Genomic DNA, 16,563 nt, shown 5'->3' on the forward strand with positions numbered 1-16,563 from the left:
AGTGTAGTCATGTATGGAAGTGAATCATGGACGATAAATAGTTTGGACAAGAAGAGAATAGAAGCTTGCGAAATGTGGTGCTACAGAAGAATGCTGAAGATTAGATGGGTAGATCACATAACTAATGAGGAGGTATTGAATAGAATTGGAGAGGAGTTTGTGGCACAACTTGACAAGAAGAAGGGACCGGCTGGTAGGACATGTTCTGAGGCATCAAGGGATCTCAAATTTAGCATTGAAGGGCAGCGTAGAGGGTAAAAATCGTAGAGGGAGACCAAGAGATGAATACACTAAGCTGATTCGGAAGGATGTAGGTTGCAGTAAGTACTGGGAGATGAAGCTTGCACGGGATAGAGTGGCATGGAGAGCTACATCAAACCAGTCTCAGGACTGAAGACCACAGCGACAACATTCCCCATTACAAAGAAAATGTTTTTAATCCGAAATTTTACGTGCCAATTCGCTAGGGTGGCACCAGATTCGTCTAATGTGATATCTGTTTTATCAATATGTAATAACAGTGACAATAAAATACGGAGTATAAATGAAATCTAGCAGCGACTCAGTAGCACTGCTTGCTTAGTCGTAGTAGTCAGCGTGCAAGTAGCCTGTTTGTATGTTGGCTGCGGTATAGACTGTATTAATATCGATGTCAGCGCTCTGCGCTCTCAGTAAGAGACTCTGTGGTTGGACAGACTAGCAGTTAGCGAGCAAATAGCTTGGATTGGTGTTCTTCTTGGAGACTCAGTGTTGATAGGACCTGCATTGTAAAATGAGGATGGATGTAGTTGGTAATGTTTGACATTGACAACTATATAATTTTTGGAACTGGATGTCACATGAATAAGGTAAAATCCGCTAAATATATTATTTGCTCTTCAACGAAATCTCTCTTTTGCTACCTGTATGCCTCCTAATAGTTAGAGCCTATAGTAGTTAGAATGCTTTTCTTTAGCTGGCTGTAGTTGCTGCTTGCTGTAATTACTGTAGTTCGTGTTATGAAGAATTTATATGAGGTAAGTGACATGAAAATGTTTGGGTTATCGTTAGGATTTCTACTAATTCAAGGCATTCTTTTGCATTAATTGTTTGAAACCATGTGTTGGGCTTGTACCAGTATATTGTGGGTAATAAATGAATAGTTGTCTCTGTCATGGAAAATTCTGTATGTCACTGTTTGAAATGATGAAAATAAGTAAATACTAAGAAGTTTGAAGCATGGGTAAGGGCAGTGCTGACACAGCTAGAGTACTGGCTAATCTTCATGTTTTGCTGTTCATTTAATATGTACTGATAAAGCAAATATAACACTATAGTATTCTGGGACTGCTCTATCGAATGAGCATGTAGAATTCCACTTCTAAAATAATAATTTTTGTAATAGGAAACAAACCGATGGTTTCCATCGACACAGGGCGTTGCATGAAAGACGTGATGAGCACTATTTGTTTGAGCTGCCATGAGTTCCACATTGCAAACGCGAAACTGCAAATACCTGCCAAAACATCAGACAAAAGGCGCCTGACGTCTCTTAGGAACAGCATCCTGTATATCACAGTTTATTGTAATGAAATAGTTAAAATGTCTTATGATTCTACATTTAGAAAAAGTATTAGTTGAGTTAAGCAAATTAAAATAATTTATGAAGGATGGAAGTATTATTAGTATCAAACAACTGTCTATATATATATATATATATATATATATATATATATATATATATATATATATATATATATATATATATATACTGGGTGGTCCATGTGAAGTTTTGGATGGGATTATCTCGTAAACTATACATCATTAAAAGTTAAGAGTAGTGGGTAAGACAAGTTCGTAAGCTCAAGGGGGACATCAAATAATACTACACGTGACACCCAGGGGGTGGGAGGGGGCAACTTTTAAATCTTAAATGGAAACCCCATTTTTTTAAATTGCAGATTCGGATTCTCCATAAAAAGTAATCAAGTTTTGTCTGAAACATTTTTTTAAACCATTGACAGGTGGCGCTGGAACCGAGAAAAATTAAAATTGGGGAAGAACTCCGCTTTATTTAGAATAATCCGAGAAGAACGCATCAAATCGATAGAAAATGTGCACCAATTCTTTCATTACGCCAAATTAAGCTATTTTTTTTTACAAAATGTATCCTGCACGCCACACTTTTGGTGGAGGGAGGTGGAATGGTAATAAAAATCTCGTTAGGAAACTCTTCACAATTGCATTACTCACCCGACTGTGGAGCTACCATGGCCAAACTGCGAATTGTAGCTCAGTATAAAGGCCGGTGCAATGCGATGAGACGTAACTTCATTTTCCGATTGTGAAGTGGGAACATCAATTGACGAAAGTAAATTATTATTTACCGAAACATAGCTCACTATACTCCTACAGAGATTGTTGATATTATGTTAATTTTAGGTGAATTCCAGAACAATTACACTGCAGCTGTGCAATTGTATATGGATCGTTTCCCAAACAGACGACATCCAAAGGAAAACATTATTCGAAATTGCACTCAACGAGTTCGAAATGGATACATGCACCGTCCACCTCGTCATCGCGAATACAATGAAAATGATGCTCGTACCCTTACCATTTTCACCTGTGTTCAACTGGATCTTGAAATGACTAGTCGTGCAATTCAGAGACAAACTGCAATACCGAAATCAACTGTTTTGAGGATTTTGAAGGCACATAAATATCATACATATCATATAACACTGACACAGGTACTAACGCCAAAAGATATGCAAATACGTGTACATTTCTGCAATGGGCCTTAAAAATGATAAGAGGTGACAATGATTTTTTTAGATACATTATGTTCACCGATGAAGCCACATTCAAAAACAATGGCGAATTAAATCGTTGTGATTGTCATTAGTGGTCTCCTGTCAATCGACACTGGCACAGACCCATTGACAATCAACACAAATGGTCGTTGATGGTCTGGTGTGGAATTTTAAATGGTTACTTGATAGGACCGTATTTTTTTGACCGAAATGTTACTGGGGAATCTTATTTACAACTTCTCTGCGATGATTTGTTGGAGCTCATTGAAGATGTTGATTTAGAAACTAGACAACGAATGTGGCTCCAACAGAATGGAGCAGCTCCTCATTATGCTAAAAATGTGTGGAACATTTTAAATTAACGGTACCCTGGTCGGTGGATAGGACACAGCGGACCAATTCAGTGGCTGCCACATTCACCAGACCTAACATCTCCTCTTTTTTTCTTGTGGTTTTTTAATTTAAAAACTATTGTTTATGAAAGACAGCCCACAACCGAAACGATATCGAGCAATGCATTTGAAGAGCGTGTGCAGCCATACCACGGGGTGTGCTGCTCAAAAGTGTGGACAACTTTCACAGACTGTTTGCTTTCTGCACTGAAGCAAATGGGGATAATTTTGAACAAATTATTAGTGGCTAATTTCATTAATTAAGAACCCCAAATTGTGAGAGGCAAGGGGACTCACACTAGTGAAGCACCCCAACATGTGAGAGGCAAGGGGACTCACACTAATGAAGCACCCCATGAGAACATCATTCTACTACGTTTATGTCATTGTTCCTGGGTAATGCTAAAAGTAGGATACGGTATATTTTGTGCAAAAATAGCTTAATTTGGGGTAACGAAAGAATTGGTGCACATTTTTTATCAATTTGATGTGTCTTTCACGGATAATTCTAAATAAATCAGAGTTCTTCCCTTATTTTGCTCTTTTCTCGATTTCAGCGCCATCTGTCAATGGTTTAAAAAATGTTTCAGACAAAACTTGATTACTTTTAAGAATACGAATCTGCAATAAAAAATAGGTGTTTCCATTTAAGATTTAAAAGTTGCCCCCGCCCCGCCCGAGGGGGTGGCGGCTGGAGGCATTTGATGTCCCCTTTTGAGCTTACAAACTTGTCTTACCCACTATTTTTACCCGATGTATAGTTTTCGAGATAATCTCATTCGATTCGAAACCTCAGATGGATTATCCTGTATATATATATATATATATATATATGTATATATATATATATATATAAGAAATGGGACAACTTTTTTGTGGCTTAAAGCCAGTACTAAATATGAGATGTTTGATGGAATACAACAATGATAATAGAAACCAAGTAATAAATGGACTGCAACAGATATGATGAGGAAAATGAAATGAGTTAAAGTGTCGTTCAAAAGATGCTATGAAAATAAAACCCGTGTTATATACAGTATCTGCAGAGAAAAATCTAAAAGATCTAAATAGCCAGGTTTTTTTTTTTTGTGATGGGATGTTTTTTGTTTTGTCTCAACTGAATCAGATTCAAAATTAAAAAAGAAAGAAAAAGGAAGTAAAAATTATTTTAAGAGACTGTTTTATATTTATGGCACTTACGACCTAAAATAATATTACAAATTGTATATTACAAAGCAGAACAGATTTGTCTTGCTACTTTAAATCAGTATTGAGCAATGTCAGTTGTGTGGGAGGTTGCAGAAACGAGGTTTACAAGGCTGCTCTAGGTAGGGCAATTGCGCCAGGAGTACGTGTGCTGGGCTGTCTGGACTTCAGTACAAATGTATGTATTGAGCATTCTCATTTTAGAAGATTTATTTTCGATCTAGTCCTTCCTGTCTGCAGTCTGTTGAGGGATTTCCAGACTTCCCAGTTTTCGAGATGGCCACTTTTTCGCCTAGCTCACCAGCGATGATTTTATGAAGTTGATCTCATCTCTACAGTCAGCTGAGTTTGTTGCTTCCAACCTCAGTTGCCCTGAATAAGCCATTCCTTGATTCCAGTCTTTGGGTAGTCAGATGAATGCCTTGTAGATGGAGTTGTGTGGATGTGGAGGACTACATTCTGTCTTTGTAGGCAATCTTCTATGGTCGAATTGTTGGTGGAGCAGTTTCTGCCAGGGGATAGAGCTTTTATGTATGAGTAAGTTTTAGATAGCCATGAATCGCTTTTGCACGTTTTGTTGAGTGTCACATCGATTTGATAAGTGTGAGCATGTTTTATACTGGACATGAGGGGCAAATTTGCTTGTGGAATAGCACACTGCCACAGCTGTTGCTTTTCCTGCTTGTGATTTAGTATGCCAGTTTCATTCAGCAGCAGTCTAGAGAATACTGTTTCTGCCACTGACTTTCTTCTGATTCTGTGCATTAATGCCATAGAAATGTCCAGGATAACATCCATGTATCTGAGATAGGAATGTTGCTGCAATTGCATTACTCTCCATGGAGAGTTGGCGCTTTCTGAATAGATGCTTGTTACAGAGACGAAAAGTGCAAATCTGGTGCTGCTGGGCTTACATTGGTTCTGGACATGATATTGTTTGAGCTTCTTTAGGGCTTTAGTGAGCCTCACTTCAACTTTCTCAAATGCACTGCCCAAGACAGCTACAGGAGAGTCATTAGTGTGTGTGCAGTTCCACATGTCATTCAGTAATATATGATCACTGATAAAAATATTAAAAAATATTGGGAGTAACACAGTGCCCTAAGATAAACCATTTTACTGTCTCCACCACCTCCTTCTTCCATCCTGGAAGCCCATACACAACACACTATTTTCGAGAGTGATTCTGATTGCCAAAGTCAACGTCAAGTTTCTTTATAGTGCAGATCTATTGCACCAGGGGTCTGAAATTAATCAGCGTAGGTGATGAAGAAATCTATGGATGCCATGCCCATGACAGTGCAGTTTTCAAAGATGTACTTGGTGAAGTATGTGAGGTTTCATATCTGAGAAGTGCTACTTTTTCTAGATGGAAACTGGCCTGTTGATGAATGAGAAGGGCTTCCACAGCTTCTGAAAGGAAGGAAGTACATTAGAATTCTCTCACAGATTTAACAGAAGTGAGAGAGGAGAGGTACATAGTGAAGACTTCCTTTGTCGTTATGTATTTTCATCAGATTTAGAAATACACTAACCATGGATATTCTCCAGATTTAGGGAGTTGGCTGTTTACTAGGCTGTTCTAATAGCCACTGTTTTGTTTTGGCTCTAAAAGTTTAATTTGTTCTACTAACATATCATCAAAGCCTATGGCTTTCTTTACTTTAGTCTTGGCAATTGCCTTGTGTGACTTTTCTAGGCTGAAGGTGTAAGAAGATTAAGTAATTTTTTCTTCATTCCTAGTTATTCTGGAAGTTATTTTGGATTGTTTCTGCTCAGATTTTCCATTTTCCAGAAGCCACTCGCTGTTTGGTTGGCAGTGATAGGACAAGTCTATAAAACAAGGCAAAAGCTTCCATGTGTTAAAATAGCCATATCTTTCCTAAGAAATGAATGAGAATAGGAGACATAATACACTGGTGAAAAAAGAAAAGTGAGGAGTTACTAGACTGTCTTTGGATAAAATAAGAAATATTGCTCTCATTGGCTGACAAGACCAGTGTGTTTATTGTGAATTCGGCTATAATTCTAAAGTGTCTAAGCAAATTTATTGATGTTGCTGGGAATTTTATGAAAACTGGAAAGTTTGTGTTTACTGCTGACACATGAAAACAATCTTGGTTTTCAAGCAACATCAGTTCAGTTACTAAACAAGTGTTCGTGACTGCTGTCACTGTTATTGTAATTCGGGGCGAACATGCTTGAATTTGTCTGAGTTTCTGCTTTTACAGTGCAAAAACTCGTGTTTTTCATCCAACTAAACCCAATGCTGCAAGTGACATCCGAGAGAGGTGGATCATTTAGATCACTTAAGTGACAGATGCCCATATACACTCACACTTCAACATTTCACACTCCACCGTACCACATGCTCACGTGTCTACAAAACCCTTCATGCTGATTTGGAATCAGCACGTGTACTGCTGATCTCCTATCAAACATTACAATAACATTCAGGAAGAATTAAAAGACTTATTTGACAATGAGGGAGCAAAAAATTACAATGATCGACAGACAGGATATATTGTTGTGTACATGAAGAAGCACTTTGTGCTAAATTTATCGGCATGGAGCGCTTGATGAAACTGAATTGATTTCTGAAATCATACACATTGTTCCACTGTTTGTTGCAACAGTTTTCAATGCAACTGAATGAAGAGTACGGATACTTTACATATTACTGCTAAAGAAGTTGGTTAAGTCATGGGGCAACCCTGGAACGACGTTTCTATTTAAAGCTCGGTATTGCTGAATTTATGAACAAAAAGAGCGTGAGAACGAAAATTAGAATATGTGGAATGATTGCTGACCTCGCGTTTTAAGTGTATTTGACCACACACTATCCATAGTAAGATACTGCAAGGTGAGAAACAACTTATCTCTGATTTTATGTGGATGCATTTAAAGAGGAAATCGCGTAGACAGGACACATACCGACAAAAATATGTTTGAATTCTATTCTTTTTTTATTCACTGGATAATGAATTAGAGTTTTGCATTGGAAGTGTCTCATAACTTTCAACTGTGATGTCATAAATGGAAGTCAATGGAATGCCTTTAAGGCCAGTTACCAAACAGACACTGTGAAACATGTCTGAAATAAACTTTCTAGGAAATTTGATAGTTAATGATCTTAGTTGTATTTTGTTCTAAGTGGGAAGCTTTACTTCTTCTTTCTGCTGCAATGGTTGTCTTGAATACAGCCGTTGTAGAAGTTACTATTTTTTGACCGTGTTGCCAAATGAAAGAAACTCATATTTCAATACAGTGAGATGAACTCTTTGTCAAATAAATAGACAGGCACTGTAACTCACTTCATGTTCTTTATTTTAATCCAAAATCCAATTGATTTATCAAAACTGTTACAATAGGAAGAGTGATAAAAATATTCGCATCATCCCTTCCTCAAGACACACCATGTACTTCTGTCTTTTTGATGACTTATGAAAAAGCGACAGTTACATCTCTCCCATCTAACTGCATCTCTGATGCAGGGCGCCACTTCCTATTTTATCTTACATACAGCTCTTTGGAAACACCTAGCAAGTCTCATTACCCCTGCACCCTACTGTGGGCTGTGGATCCATATACATAGCACACAATACAACATTTCCTTTTCACATTAATTTGTACAAATTTATACGTTTTACGTTTTTTACTCACCATGGCAAGGTGCAGTCATCTGCTTTCGTCCATAGTGTCAGAAACCTTTGTTTTGGCCGTTCAACTATTGGTATATATGTCTATTATTATTTAATATGTTATTTGACTAATGCATGTCAGCTATGTGGGAACCTCACTTTTATCAGAATCTCTTAAATGTCATATAATTCATCAAAAATTTTCTTGCACTATATTAAAATTACAAATAAATCAATTACTTCACATACATTAGGAAAAAATTACAAATTTTGTTTCACATCATATAGTCCTTTTTCACATTCAATTAAATATTTGACTTCCTTTATTTACATGTATGACAACTGCGTATCTCTCCTTTAGTTTGCTACAAAAATTTGAATCTTCTCCACCCTTTGTTTTTCTATTGTCATTGAGTCCTTAGCATGAGCTGGCTCCATTTTATGAAGTTCCTGATGGCTAATTATTCATGCATGTGGTGGAGTGTGAACACTTTGTAACATCCATTCAGGATAGCTATCCCTACAGATTTTGTAAGCTATGGCGATGTCCACTGCATCGCGAGGCCAGAAGTGCTGGACCACCTATGTCTGGAGGAAATCTTCGTTGACATTTTGGTGAGTGTTTACCTTTCCATTAGCACACACTTGGCACTGTTCCTCTTACTCAGAGCTGCATTGCAGATTCATTAAACTTTATGCGTTGCAGATGACGAATCACTTGGTGACTGCACACTTGAATCGACGCCCAGCACTATTTTTTTTACCACTAGGTAGTAACTCCACATATTTGAGGTACGTTGCACAATTTATGTAGCACTCTCTCTCACGTATTTGCACTTTCCAATACATTAGTGACGTATAAGATTGGTTTTCACAGGTTTAGAAAATATACATGAACATAAGAAATGAAACAAACAAAAGTCATACAAGCACAGTCAGAAAAAACCTTATCTACATTATAATTTGAGGTCCCTTGTAATTAATTTTTGCTGACATCTATATTTTCAGCTCTAAGAAAATTTTCTCCTTTTCATTTTTTTCAGTAAGTGAAGACTCTAATTCTCAAAATCCTTACATCTCTCATAACAACTTGAATACTGATATTATCATCAATGCATTCAAGGGCAATTTCACCAGTACCTGAGGATATGTAAAACATAGGAATTTCATCACGCAACTCCTGTTTGAGATAAATACCACGCATGTTCTTGTACTAGAATTTCCCTTCATGAACAATTTTCGCTACTTGCTGCGAGGACTGGTGAAATACTGGTTTTAAATCCATATTCTGTTCACAGCATAGTGCTCCTTATATTCCTATCTATGTCTTAAAATCCTTTGTTTAATATTAATATTTTTTACTCAACTAGTAACTGTTGAAACCGTCTTTTTATGCTACAACCATATATATATATATATATATATATATATATATATATATATATATATATATATGTGTGTGTGTGTGTGTGTGTGTGTGTGTGTGTTTTTTTTGACTGCATTTTATATTCAGGTTCACAGGTAACTCCGTGTTTCAATATAGTGTTCAAATGTTCCTAAAACGCTGGTTTTGTGTTACTATTTGTATAATGTGACTATTAGTGTTAGTTTGCCCTCAGGTATGGATTGGCCTCTTATGTTTAGCATATAGATTCTTTAATATCTTTATGTGGACGTCATCCATGTACTTTCCCTGTTTTTGGGTTGATCAACGAATACGTTAGCATCATGGACACGATATTCTGTGCATAGTGTATGATCATGTGTACAACAACTGCCATTTTTTGTTAAGATTTTTGTATTTGTTGGATTGAGGATGTGTGCGCAATAGCACCTCCTGTTAGAGGTGAAAAGTAGTTGTGCAACCTATTTTTATCATCCAGTTTTTTCCTAGCTTGTGCCTTTGTTTCCAACATTATTCAGGCTTGTCTACCATTTCTTCTTACAGCATCTCTTTCTCAGAAAATTTAGGTTAGGGCTTGACCCAGTCATCTGTTTTGTACTTCTTGAACATTAATTCGGTTGGTGTAAAACCTGTTGATGAGTGTGGCAAACTATTTACTTTTTGCTGAAAGGGCGTCATGTACTCAGTCCACTCATTGTGTCTGTGTGGTGTATATGTTCTGATAAACCTGTTAAGCTCAAGAAATACCTGTGCTATTACGCTGGCCTCAGGATGAAATTTGGATACATAAAAATGTTTTATGTTATGTAACTTCACAAATTCTTTCCACTTCGCACTTGTGAAGTTATTTGCACTATCAGTCAGAATAGCTGTTTGTTTACCCGCTGTCACAAAATATTCTCTCATGATCCGCTTGATTATAGATCCTGCCATTAGAGTTTGAGTGACACACATCGGCAGATATTTAGAAAACACAACACGCAAAGCTATCATATATTTAACTTCTCCTTTCGTCATCAGAAAAGCTCCTGCAGCATCGATTGATATGAAGTCAAGAGATTTTACTGGTATAATGGAACGTAATTCATTGAATTGTTCCTACTTTGGCATTAACCATCCCTTGTACTTAATCGTTTATTCCTTTTATATAATTTATGTTATCTGAATGTAGGTGACCTGGCATATCGATTTCTTTGTCATACCTTAAGAAATCATTATTAGCGTCATGCCACCGCTCCCTTTTTCGGTCATCGGCGGTGGGCCTAGGGCGATTAATCGCCGTTGATCGTCTGGAGAGGCGCGGTGCTGCCGCTGCAGTCAGCCACTTCTACAATGTTCACAACGTGATCAGTATTTTGCCATGTTCTGTTCTGTGCATAATTGGGGGTGGTGTTTCGCTGATTTTCGTTTGCGCCGCTTCATAGCCGTTGTTTTCATAAATGTTATTTATGCGTGGATGTTCATTCCTGTTCCTATACCCTTGTTGTCTATCATCACCGAGACCGCGCCAATTATTTCAACGTAGTGAGCCACGGTACACTGAATTTTAATTTCTGTTATTAAGCTCTTGGAACCCATTACTTTGACGATTCCCGTATTATCCATTACCGTTATACTCCTGGGGCGGCGCGCAGGGATGCCAGCCGCACAGCGCATTGCCGTACTGATTTCTGCTACTACTGCCGTTGTTGTTGTTACCGTTACCATGATTATAAGATCCTTCATTTTTCGATGGTCTCGACTGGTTTGTGTTACACTCATATGAGTTTTGACTGCTCTCATAAATGAGCTCAATCGAACCCACTACCATGGGAAATTATTCCAGGACATAAGTTGGCACAGCTACTATTTTCTCACGAATGTTATTCGGTAAACAACTCTTTAATATTCTAAAACATCGGCGTGTGATATCGTATCGCTCCAGTATGGCGTCTTGTTCAAGTATCTTTCGAAATACCAGCACAGTCCACCTTGTTTTACGTTAAATAGCTGTGGGTCAAAACCTTTCATTCATAGTCCTTCCCGAATTCCCTGCGACTAGTATTTCTCTAGCAGGGCCTGTTCAAATTCGTCATACGTTCGGCAGTGATCTACCAGTTCGGCTGCCGACAACCGCGTACCGCCTTGTATGAAACCAACAACGAATTGAATCTCTTGCGTTTCGGACCAGTGCCGAGGTAAAACATATCTAAAAGCTCTCACAAAGACAACGGGATGAGTGTGAGAAGACTGGGAACTGTCTGTGTTTTATTACACCCTCGCGTACTCGTATTATGACTGACGATAAGCCAGGCATTACGCCATCGGGTTGCGACGCCATCGTATCTCTTTTCGGAGGCGGCAATGCAGAGTCTGATGAAACTGGTACATACGTTTGATTGTTTGCAAATTGTTCTTCTTTGCTTTTGTCATTTGTGAAACGATGTTCGCGTGACTACTGTCTAGCACTGCTTTTCTGTTTTGATAGCTGCGGAAGGCAGTTCGTTTGATCTGTCTCTTTCACTGATAGGTTCGGAACGAATCTTACCTTCTATTGCTTTCGTATCACTACCCATTTTAGCGAGAATTTTATATTCACTTTCGTTTATGATCTCTTCAATCGCGTCAACATAAATTTTTTATTCCCTGACACAATTTCGAGCTAGGGTAGAATCGCTGTCAAAGACGCCGGCCTCAGCTCTCTCATTTAATCTTTTTAAATCGTTATAGATGTGTTCGTAGCCTACTTGGTTTTCAAAAAAGTTTGTCCTTAAGTCAGATATCCTACGTCTTGCGTGAGTTTTTGTACATCATCTGGTAAATTTTCGCACGCAGACTTCATTTGAGATATGTGTGTTTGAACGGTTGTTGCCACTTCAGCAAAGATTTCGTTTGCGCTTTGTAAACTACCATGTACCGTTGCAAGTTCCTCAACCTGGCGTGCACTTTGACCTTAATCTTCACTCACATTAGAAAGTTTTTGTCTAGCTGATTGTACATATTAGAATATTTTGTGTCTAATTTATTGGTCGCATTTGTCACATTTGTGTTCAAGTTAGCACGCAAATTTTCGAAGTCGTTCGAAAGTGTCGTGACTTTTTGCTCTAAGGCACTGAGACTTTGATCTACATTGCCGAGACCAGTGGACACGTTTGTGGCTTTTGTAATCAGGAGTGTACTCATTTGTATTAATTTCTGTAAATATTTTTCTATGATTGATGCCTGTGAATGATGATTGTCTAATGTGCACATAGCCCGAGGATGTGTGTGTCTATTCCATTCAAGCAATATCGAGCTCAGAAAATTTCCTGTCATATTGTTTCTATCCAAATCATTTTGAAGAGAACATTTTCTACTAAGGATTCTGAATTAACCTCATCGGCTGTTAGCCATGTAACATCATTTGGCCTGACATTCTGTCCATCCATTGCAAATGAGTTCAGTTAATTATTATTTTCGACCGTGATTATATTGTTCAAATGGCTCTGAGCACTATGGGACTTAACATCTGAGGTCATCAGTCCCCTAGAACTTAGAACTACTTAAACCTAACTAACCTAAGGACATCACACACATCCATGCCCGAGGCAGGATTCGAACCTGCGACTGTCGGTCGCGCAGTTCCAGACTGTAGCGCCTAGAACCGCTCGGCCACTCCGCCCGGCTACTGAGAAGAAAATACAACTAACAACATTAACTCTTAAATTTCCTAGGAAGTTTATTTCAGATATGTTTGACGGTGTCTGATCGGCAGCTGACTGTAAATGTATTTCATGACTTTCCATTTATGGCTTCACAGTTAAAAGTCATAAAACATTTCCAATTCAAAAACTCTAATTCATTATCCAGGACGGTGTACAGTCCTCGAGATTTCACTTCCTCTTTGTACCGAAAACATGAGTTTAGTTACCGTCTGGCTGTGACGTCATCCGAGGCATCACGTACTCCGCTATTTGACTGACGTGGGCCATATGGCAGCTGGGTAGGAAGTGAAGTGGTTTTGCTGCTGCTGCTGCTGCCTGACAGGGACAGATGAGTCCCTGTGGTTTGGTGGAGTCCAGGCTGGAAGGCTATTCCTCCAAACTGACGGTACGTGTGAATTGTCCTTTCTTCTTGTTTTATGTCCTGTCAGTCTGCTGGGATGGTGTTCTTGACGTGCTGGCAACTTATTGGTCGCGAAGCAGGTGCGGCCATCTGGTTGCTCTAAGACGCTGTACCCGGTGGCCCAGTGCTCGAAGGAGCGAATTTTCGGACCGCGCGTTCTTCTGGTAAAAGAGCTGTGCAGCCTGACGAAACCTGTCTCGAACAGTTGGGATGTTGGAGACTCGGTTAAGGTCGTCCGACGGGAAGTTCCGAGGGAGGTGTGGGTCGCTGCAGCATTGCCCCAAACCACAGTGGCGTAGTCGATGAGTGGGCATATGAGTGTAAGATAAAGTGCAACACCCAATTCTGGTGGGAGCGCAGATGTCGGATTTAGGAAGGGGTAGAGTTGAGTCATTCTACCCCTGACCTTTTTGAGGATGTCGTAGATATGGTGTCTTCAAATGAGCCCTCTATCCAGTGTCACACCCGGGTACTTGGCTGTATTGCCCCAAGGTACGACAGTTGCCCTGATGGTGATCTGCGGTAGGTCAGCTGTGATATGCTTCTTGGTGATGAGGTGGGCATGCGTCTTAGCCCCATTGAAGCTGAGGCGCCACCTCCTGGCCCACTGACTAAGTATGTCAGCTGCTGCCTGCATGTGTCATTGGAGCAGAGCTGCATTCATGCTTCATGTATACATCGCCGTATCATCTGGGTAGAGGGAGAGGTGGACCCTGTCCACTTGCGGCATGTCTGCAGTATACAGGATGTAGAGTACGGGGCTGAGGACAGAGCCTTGGGGAACTCCAGCCCCGACCCGGCGGCGTGTCGACAAGTCCTCAGTGCGTACATGAAATCTTCTGTCGGCGAGGTAAGATTTTAAGAGACGGGCATGTGGTAGGGGCACACCGAAGTCCAGGACCTTGAAGAAAAGCCCCTCATGCCATACAGAATCGAACGTCCATGAGACATCCAGGAAGATGGCCCTGAAATACTACCGTCGTTCGATAGCATCAAGGGCCTCATCAACGAGTCGAAGCAGTTGGTGCGTTATTGCGCGTCCAGGGCGAAAACCACATTGTTCGTCCGGCAGGAGACGTTCTTCCCTGATGTGACGTAGGAGGCGACTGAGATACAGCCTTTCAAAGACTTTGCTGACCACTGGTAGCAAAGTGATGGGCCTGTAGCTTCTTGGTAGACGAGGGTCCTTCCCAGGCATCTGGATGGGGACTACCTTGGCGTGTTTCCACTCCTGAGCATAGTGTCCAGTGTTGAGGATGCTGTTGAAAAGTCGAGCCAGGTGTTCAGTGGCTGTTGGTGGCATCCATCGCAACATTTAATTTGTAAGCTGGTCAGGGCCTTGCATTTGTTGAGCCGTCAAAGTTGATCAGAGACTTCATCAGCATCCACCTCTTCGATACACTCGTCACCCGCAGGGGCATCGAGGAACACCGGGAGACGTTGAACAACTAGTCGAACGTGATCCGGATCCATGGGGTACATGATGGGCTAGAAATTTTGCTCAAAAACATCAGCAATAGCGTTGGCTTTGTCCGCTGGGCTGCTGACGATGTTTTGACCAAATTGTAGCGGCGGAATCTTCTGTCGCCGCCGGAGGAAGAGCTGTGTGGCTTTCCAGGCGGTACCATCGTCAACGCGAAGAGTTGCCAGGCGGTTGGACCATTCCTGATTGGGGTGGTTTGCAACGGCATCTTTTATGTCCCTCTTCATCCTGTTGAGTGCCCTCTTCGTTGCTGCGTTGCGCGTCAGCTACCATTCACGAAAGAGGCGGTTTTTTGCAGTTATCGCCTCCATGAGATGTGGTGGTAGTTGCCGGGATCGCTCAGGTGAGTCAGATCGCGGCCGCGGTGTGGCCTGGTGCACCGCTTGTAGAGCAGTCTTCGAGGAATCGGGCACAGCTATCAATTCCAAGATCGTCTGCATCAGCTGCATCTCAGAGACCCTCTTCTAACAGCTCCTGGTATCAGTTCCAGTTGGTTTCCTACTCGGGATTCCTCTCCACTTCACTGGTTGGGAATCGACATTGATGTCAAATATAACTCGGACATGGTCCAAAGATAAGGCATTGCGGGTGCTGGCGGATATAACATAGGGCACCCCCTTGGCCACCGCAATGTCGAGCACATCCAGAGGTCCACCGTTGTTGGGAAAGTGGATGGGATGGTGAGGTCAGAGGATGATGGCGTTCCACCGCTGGGCTGCTCGAAGAAGTTCTCGCCGTGGTTGTTGGTAACACAGGAATGCCATTCGCTATGCTTTACTTCGCTATGCTCACCACTAGCAGAGACCTTTCCAGGTAATGCCAGCAATGCTTCAACGTCCTGTAGAAGTAACTGTCGGCCAGGCGGATAGTAGACAACGTGATGCGCCCATGCGAAGTTTCGACAGCTACAGCAGTGGCCTCCATCGCTTGTAGCGGCGGAAGTGGAACTTGATGGTGCACCAGTGAAGTCCGGACATAGACCGCTGTGCCACCGCCATGAGTTGGTCTGTTGGTCCGGTAACACACATAGTTGGCAACTCTTACATGGACACCAGGCTTGAGAAAAGTCTCTGAAACCAGCCAAATGTAGATGGCTTCATCCCACAGCAGCTGCCGAAATTCGCCATCTTTTGTGCGGATGCCCTGGGCATTCCACACGCAGACTGTGACTCCTCGTTGACTACGGGCCATGCTGGGTAGCCAGTGGTCTGATGGAGATTGCCTGAATGGCTGCGCTGACAGTGCCAATGAGTTGCCACGGGATATCCTTGAGAAGTTCCTGAAGTTCTTGGAGGAGGAGCTTCATTTCGTCCATGCTGGAATCGGCCACCTGGGATGGTACAGTTGCAGCTCGTGAGTGTTGAGCCGGGTTTGCCACGACGTCAGCCTGTCGTCCCTGTTGGGAGTCGTTGTGTTGTCCCTGGTCTTCACCCCGTTGCTGTTCTGAGCGCTGTGCTGGTAGTTGCGCCGTGGAATGTGGACGGTAGTCCTTCTCGGTGTTGGTAGCTGTTGCAACAGAGGCTGGCTTCGTCGCAGGTATGGAGGCCTGCGGTGAGGA

This window comes from Schistocerca americana, chromosome 1 (assembly GCF_021461395.2).
Source record: "Schistocerca americana isolate TAMUIC-IGC-003095 chromosome 1, iqSchAmer2.1, whole genome shotgun sequence".
Taxonomy (NCBI): domain Eukaryota; kingdom Metazoa; phylum Arthropoda; class Insecta; order Orthoptera; family Acrididae; genus Schistocerca; species Schistocerca americana.